The sequence below is a fragment of the Papio anubis genome, chromosome 10 (assembly GCF_008728515.1).
Source record: "Papio anubis isolate 15944 chromosome 10, Panubis1.0, whole genome shotgun sequence".
Lineage (NCBI taxonomy): Eukaryota > Metazoa > Chordata > Mammalia > Primates > Cercopithecidae > Papio > Papio anubis.
Window position 1 is genome coordinate 15,397,749 of NC_044985.1, and position 8,268 is coordinate 15,406,016.

The 8,268-nt window shown below is 38.4% G+C and overlaps 1 protein-coding gene across 1 annotated transcript in view; it reads right to left on the reverse strand.

Moving 5' to 3' along the window:
• DPP10 (dipeptidyl peptidase like 10) overlaps nt 1-8,268 on the reverse strand; it is a 1,394,248-nt gene that overhangs the window by 743,760 nt on the left and 642,220 nt on the right. The window lies entirely within an intron of this gene.

The window sequence follows — 8,268 nt, forward strand, 5'->3', positions numbered from 1 at the left end:
TAAGAAAACTAAAATACAGAGAGTAAGTTGGTTTGCCTAAGGTCATAAAAACTGATCCTGATGGTACAAAAGCTCTGTTTTTTCTTACTTCCAAAGCCAGAAGTTTTAGACTCTCCTTGTCATCACTATGAAATTGTTGATTACCAAAAAAGTTAGTCCGGAGAAACTGAAGTGAGAAATAGATGGAAAGGAGAGTGGGGAATGGAGAGGTAATCATTATTTTCTTCCTGACTTATTTGCCAGGCACTGTGGTAGGTGTTTACACAGAGTTTACTTCACTAATCCTCACAACAAGTCCTGTGAAATAAATATTTTATTTTGCCCAACTACCATATTAGAAAACTAAGGCTTGTACTTTCTAAGTTACTTACGGGAGTCCACGTAGCTTGAAGATGGCAGAGAATTATCAAATTCTCAAACTTGTGTTTTTGTCCCTACAGCAGAGTATCTGAAGTTCAGCATTATTGAAAGTTTAGGGTGACTGATTCTTTATTGTGGGGGGCTCTCTTAATTGTAGGATGTTTAGTATAAATTCCGGCCTCTGTCCAATTGATGCCAGTCACATTCCCACATTCATTTGTGACAACCAAAGATGCTTCCAGGTGTTCCCAAGGATTCAGGGTGAAGGAATCACCTCCAGTTGAAAGCCACTGTATTCCAGGAATGGATAATATTTCCTTGAGCTGTGTTACAAAATATCTCCCTAATAGAACTTGCAGTTCTTTAAACTGAAATTCTCTCTAGCCTTTTCTTTGTACCTCACCATCAAATTTTCATTGACAATGTCGAAATTTTTTTTTTTTTTTTTTGGAGACGGAGTCTCATTCTGTCACTAGGCTGGAGTGCAGTGGTACAGTATCAACTTACTGCAACCTCCGCCTCCTAGGTTAAAGCGATTCTCCTGCCTCAGCCTCCCAAGTAGCAGGGACTACTGGTGCGCAACACCACGCTTAGCTATTTTAGTAGAGACGGGGTTTCATCATGTTGGCCAGGATGGTCTCCATCTCCTGACGTCGTGATCTGCCCGCCTCAGCCTCCCAAAGTGCTGGGATTACAGGAGTGAGCCACCGTGCCTGGCTGACGATGTTGAGTTTTAACTGAACCCTGAGATTCTGGAAAGCAATACGGTTAAGAAATCCCCAAACCTCTTTGTTTTCCAGAGAAGTCTTACTACAAGGAGCTATCCTTCTCCAGATGACTTGAGAAAGATTGTGAATGTTCTCCTTGTTTACTTCTGACAAGGCCAGAGACACACACACCAAATCCCTATTATTTACTTTACAAATGATCAGTTACTGTGTTAACATCAAACATCTTTAATGACATAAATTCAGGATTTTTCTACATAGCTATGGATGCTCAAATGGGTGAGGAGGTGCCACATCTGATACAGGAGGGGCACTGTCATAGTTCCGCCATACCTCCATTCAACCAGTCTCCTATATCTCTCATCCCCATTTCTCAACCATGCACCAACTTCTCTTTCACTGATTGTGCCACAATAATATTGTCAGTGAGATTTTTGAACCAACATTAATTACAATCTCAAGGGCATTCAGGGCCTGCAAGCAGGTAAATAATTAAAACTAACAGGAATGAAATAATAAGTAATGGTAGAAAAAGTGGCTATGTTGGATGACGCTAAAATTCAATTTAAAATTTTTTTCAGACTTTACTTATAGAAAATCTGTAATTCCTACACTAGATCCATACGTAGGTTTTACATTGGCTTACTGGTAGGCCAAATGTCTCCAAGAGATTTGTTTTGTATGATTTGTACATTGTTTAATACAGTAATTCAAATTCTTACCTACATTTAACTGAGACTTGCTTGACATAAAGAATTGGATTTCTGATTTCTCCTATGTTGGAAAGATAGATTTTACATTTCTGCAAGGAAATAATTTGCTTGAGCTTTGTAGATAATGTGCTGTCTTTTTGAGTGGGTCATAGGCTTTCAAATTCACCCCAATATATTGGGTTATATCTGGCTGTTCAAATCTTGTATATTACCTACCAAACCTCTGCTGGCATCTGAATTTGCAAACTTTGGTCTATCTGTGCAGTGATTTATTTTTCATTCTACTCCAGGTTTACAAATCCACAATCTCCTTTCCCTGCATATTTCATCTATGTAAGTTGAGATATATACATATTAGGAATAAGTAGATTCTTTTCCGGGGGTAAATATCCACGGAGGGTCCATATATCACCCTGAGAAGTAGGCTGGTGAAAGAGAATACCAGTACCAAGAAAAAGGGTGAGTAAATCACTGGTATCCAGGGTGATCAAATTAACAGCAATAATGCTGAAAATGTTAATTTTATGTGAAGTAATCTCAAAAACTTATGCTGATCAAATATGTATAAATGCATTAATTTGGAAAAAAATAAAGGTTATTTGATTTATTTTTCCCTTCAAACAAAGATGAGATTATATGAATATATTATTTTATAAAAGAGAATGTTTTGTTTTAAATTTTGCACATTCAGGTTTTCTTAAAAAGACTGACTAAAAATGTTCTGTAAGTCTTTTGACATTGTAATAGTAATATACTAAAATGGAACAAATCACAAGTACTATAAAATTGCCTTAGTCATTATCTTTCTCAAAATTAGCATTTTAAAGTACATTTTGCATTTATAATAAGATGGTAATGAATAAGACACTCGTGATATAAATTGAAAAAGATTTTGTTATACCTATCTCTGTCTATCTATCTATCTATCTATCTATCTATCTATCTATCTTATCTAGCTAGCTAATCTCAGCTGTTGTTTAAAAAGTATCTGTCGAAATTTTGACTCCTGGATTTTAAAATGTAGGCTTTAATTTTCTAGTTATCTGACATATGATAAATCTTATGGCTAGCACACACACACAAAAACTATAACCAATCCCACAAACTTTTATTGTTCCTTCTTTATTGTCTTTCCCATCAGCTTTCTTGTTTCTCCTTTCTCTTACTAAACAATTTATTTTTAATCCTTGAGTTTCAGTATTTTAAGGAAATTAAGTTTTGTATACACTTAATTAGACCGAACAATAGACTGTCAAATCGCTGAACCCTAATCCCTTCATGCTATAATACACAAATTAAGTAATGTAAAAATTATCAGGGGAAAAGTCTTTTAAATATCTCTTTTTAAAATACTGTTGTTGAAGTTATGATAATCATCATTAATTAGTGATTATAGAAAATCATTGGTTTAAGAACTTTTTAAGAGAGAACACATCAGGCTGGGTGCAGTGACTCGCGCCTGTAATCCCAGAACTTTGAAGCTGGGGTGGAAGGATTGCTTGAGTTCAGGACTAGATCAGCCCTGGGCAGTATGGCAAGACTCTTGTCTCAAGAAAAAAATGTAAAATTAGCTGGGTATGGTGGCGTGCGCTGTAGTCCCAGCTACTCGGGGCGGCTGAGGTAGGAGGATCGCTTGAGTCTGGGAAATTGAGGCTGCAAATGAGCCATGTTCACACCAGTGCACTTCAGTTTGGATGACAGAGCATGACGCCATCTCAAAAACAAACAAACAAACAACAGAGACAGAGAGAACACATCTTCTGATGCAGTTCTAGTTTAAAAAATTTTATTCCCTCATTTATAATTGGTGCAAAAAGCTTTCTCTTGGGATGAGAGTGCTTGCGTTGGATGCCAAGAAAGCCATCTTGTAAAAAATCAGTCCTGTAAGACACTGACACGAAATGGAAAAATATTCCGTTACTACCTCACTACAAGATACTGTCTGTGGAAATTATTAGTAATTCTAAGCATTCACACAATCACTGTTCAAAGTGACATTATTGGAGACATGGCATTGACAAGAAGAATTGCAAAGCAGCAAGGATGATAAAGTAATTTGTAAAAGTACAGTAGGCCATCACAATGATGCCAAAACAGTTTTAGGTGATGGAAATTATATGTATGTTCATGTCTTTAGTACTCGGAAACAAAGTCTGCATAGCTGGGTTACGTCAGGAGTGAATCTGACCTGTGACTTAAAGCCTCTAAGTTATACTAAAAAATAAAAATAAGAAGGTTTGTGTTGCCATTAAGATGTAACATTTCTTCCAATAACTTTCATTTGTTTATTTGGAGTCTTTTGCCTGCATAATATTCAATACAATCACTGAAAATTTGTGTAATTAAAAAGAAACAACAAACAGAAGAGTGATTGATTCATCAGATGTGCCTGCTTAGCTTCAATACATATTTTGTTAGAAAATATAAATAATTTATTTGCCTAGGATTTATATTAACTTAATAGACTTGGAGTCTAGTTAATGTTCTCTAACTATGCTAACCCATTTCATGGGCAGAATCATGTTGATATAGTTTGGTATTTGTCCCCTCCAAATTTCATGTTGAAATGGGATCCCCAGTGTTGGATATGGGGGCCATGTGGGAGATGTCTGGGTCATGGGGGCGGACTCCTCATGAATGGCTTGGTGCTGTCATCATAGTAATGAGTGAGTTCTTGATCTGTTAGTTACCATGAAATCTGATTGCTCAAAAAAGCCTGTCCTGCTTCTCCTCTCTCTCTCTCTCTCACCATGTGACACATCTGCTCCCCTTTTGCCTTTCCTATGATTGTAAGCTCCTTGAAGCCTTCACCAGAAGCAGATGCTAGCACCATGCTTCTTGCACAGTTTGCAGAACCGTGAGCCAAATAAGCCTCTTTCCTTTATAAATTACCAGTCTCAGGTATCCCTTCATAGCAACACAAAACAGACTAATATACATGTGGATGTGTAAAATCATGACATAGTCATCTAAGAGAAAAAAATTTTAAGGAAGTATAATCAATAGAGAGGTAGACCTAGATGTGAGTATGTGCTAAAGACAAACGGTAAAATATAAACTCTGTAAGTCATCTTTGGCAAACTAGGTTATTTCCTTGTACCCATGGGGAAATTCAATCAATTCAAGCACAAATTAATTTTATAATAGAGATTTTTTTTTTTTTTTTTGAGATGGAGACTTGCTCTGTCACCCAGGATGGAGTGCAGTGGCACCATCTTGGCTCACTGCAACCTCTGGCTCCCGGTTTCTAGCAATTCTCCTGCCTCAGCAGGAAAATTTTCTTACTTGGGAAAGTACTTTCCTTACTTGGGAAAGTAGCTGGGACTACAGGTGTATGCCTCCACACCTAGCTAATTTTTGTACTTTTAGTAGAGACAGGATTTCACTATGTTGACCAGGAAGGTCTCAATCTCTTGACCTCATGATCCACCCGCCTCAGCCTCCCAAAGTGCTGGGATTATAGGCATGAGCCACCGTGCCCGGCCAAAACAGATTTTTTTCCTGCATAACCTAAGAGAAGATCAAGTAAATTTTTGACTTAGTTGATCAAATACTTTTGATGTTATATTGGAGGGCAGTGGTCTCTCACTGAGTTATTGGCAAAGGAAAAAAAAAAAAACAGACTACCTCTTACGTAAAACACTGATGAGACCTTACTCAGTGTGAAGGAACAAGGAAGACCACATATATTGTCACTAAGGAGGCTGTAGACAGATGGCTACTGCCTATATATAAATGAAATTATGAATCAATCAATAACAAACAGCACCATTTGAGTTGTTTCTCTAGAACTCAGAATTTTCATGGATATAAGTAATATCTTACTGTACGGTCATGTAAAATATTTGCAAGACATATGGTTGGGTTTATAGCCAGGTGTGGTAGTGGGCTTCTGTAGATCCAGTCACTCAGGAGGCAGAGGCAGGAGGATTGCTTGAGCTCAGGAGGTCAAGGCTGCAGTGAGCTATGATGATGCCACAGTACTCCAGCCTGGGCAACAGAGCAAGACCCTCCCTCTTACAAAAAAAAAAAAAAAAAAAAGACATATGTATTTGACATGCTCCAAAATGCAAAATTTTTAAAGCACAAACCTAACACCACAAATGGAAAATTCCATTTACAAATACTTAATGCAAACTTTGTTTCACATACAAAATAATTTAAAATACTGTATAAAATATTGTATAAAATCACCTTCAGGCTGTGTGTTAAGGTATATATGAAACATAAACAAATTTCAGACTTGGGTCCTATTTCAAAGATGTCTCTTTAGGTACAGTATATGCAAATATTCCAAAATCTGAAAAAATATGAAATCCAAAACACTTCTGGTCCTAAGCATTTTGAATAAGTAATTATCAACCAGTATCTGCTTCCCTTGGTTAGGAAGCAGAGCAAAGCAAACTAATTTATTTACATATTAAATGAATTACGTATTGAGGTTTTGCTATCACTCAGGCACTATTCTAGGTACAGGGAATAAAATCATTCCCCTTTCTGATTCTTCATGGAAAAACCATTTTGAATTCTCTTTTGCAGTTAAGAGTAACCGTATGACCTGGTTTTAGGCTTTCTCCATTAAAAACTTCCCATGCATAATCATCCATATTCTTTTCTCATTTCCTAAAATTAGAAATTCAGGTAACATCCAAGTTAACTCTGGAAGCCAAGTTTTGGAGATGGTGGAGCCAAAATCTGAAAGAAGACTTGGTTCAAGAATCATTGTCTGAGGCCGGGCGCAGGGGCTGACGCCTGTAATCCCAGCACTTTGGGAGGCCAAGGTGGGTGGATCACGAGGTCAGGAGATCGAGACCATCCTGGCTAACACGGTGAAACCCCGTCTTTACTAAAAATACAAAAAATTAGCCAGGTGTGGTGGCGGGCGCCTGTAGTCCCAGCTACTCCAGAGGCTGAGGCAGGAAAATGGTGAGAACCCAGGAGGCGGGGCTTGCAGTGAGCCAAGATCGCACCACTGCACTCCAGCCTGGGCGACAGAGCGAGACCCTGTCTCAAACCAAACAAACAAACAAACAAAATCCTCCCCCATGTTATTAACTGAATGTTAATGTTCCCCAAATTCATATTTTGAAATTGTAACCCTAAAAATGATGGTATTTGGAGATAAGGCCTTTGAGAGGTAATTAGGTTTATATAAGGTCATGAGGGTTGGAGCCCCCCTGAGGGAAAGAAGAGAAAGAGGGACCAGAGCTCTCTGTCTCTCTCTCTGCCCTGTGAGGACACAGTGAGAAGGCAGCTGTCTACAAGCCAGGAAGGAAGCTCTCACCAGGAACCAATATCTTGATCATGGACTCTCCACCCTCTGGAACTTTGAGCAAATAAATGTCTGTTATTTAAGCCACTCAGTTTATAATATTTTGTTACAGCAGCCCTAGCAGACTAATACTTCCCAGTGTACATTTACTTTTTTATGTAACTCTGTGTTAACTTCCTCATTTCTCCTATTCATAATTAGTCAGAAGAAATCTGGACCATGTAACTAATTTGCAGAATTGGTTCAGGTACCCAAATATTTTGCAAATTGGTCCACTGCATTAATAACCTCATGTTAACTGGACTAGAGTAGCAAGACATTGCAAGTGCATTAGTGGCCTTGGAAAAACACGTGTGCCCTAGAAAGTGTAACATAAACCCCATGAAGATTTAAAGACCAACCACAGCAGTGATGTTTTTAGGAGTCCAGTGATCTTTGGCATGTTGAAACAATCCAATCAAATTAGAAGACAAAGTGCAGCACTACTTTGGATTCTAAAGACAGCATGTTTCACATGTGGGAGTACTCCTTCTACCCATTAGTGTGTGACAGCAAAGGCTGCCTGTTTTTGGTGAAAACTAAAGAGGAAAAATGCTTTGCAGGAGGTGTAGGAGAAAGTGGCTTCCCTACTTGGGCCATATGACCCGAAAGATAACATATTATTACATATGTCAGTGGTGGGAAAGAACGCGGAGTTTATAGCAAACTCTGATAGGATAATCACAATGTACACCCGTAGAGTTCTGGTGCAAGATCATGCCACTGCAGTGGAGAATTACACTATATTCCAAAAGCAGTTATTAGGAGATATGTGTCAGCCAACCATGAGATGTCAAGTGATTTTGCAGCCAGATATTTCCATCATGAATTTCTGAGAGACTCATCCAGCCATAAGGTGGGGTAGGTGCAAAAGAAATCCATCAAAAGATGGAATTACACACCTGGGACTGAGCAAGAGCAGAAACAGAGGGCACAAGTATGATGCATAATCAGGTAGCCCAGACTCCATGTCATCCGTCACTATTACATCCAAGTCCTTTCCTCAGCACACACCTATGGCTGTGTGATGAGGACAAATATGACTGGTGGGCAGAGGAGGAAAGTGACTGAGCTTGGTTCACAGGGGAGTTGGCTCAGTATGTGGGTAAAACCTAAAAGTGACCCTAAAAAACAGCTATAAGAGGAAGTCCTCCAA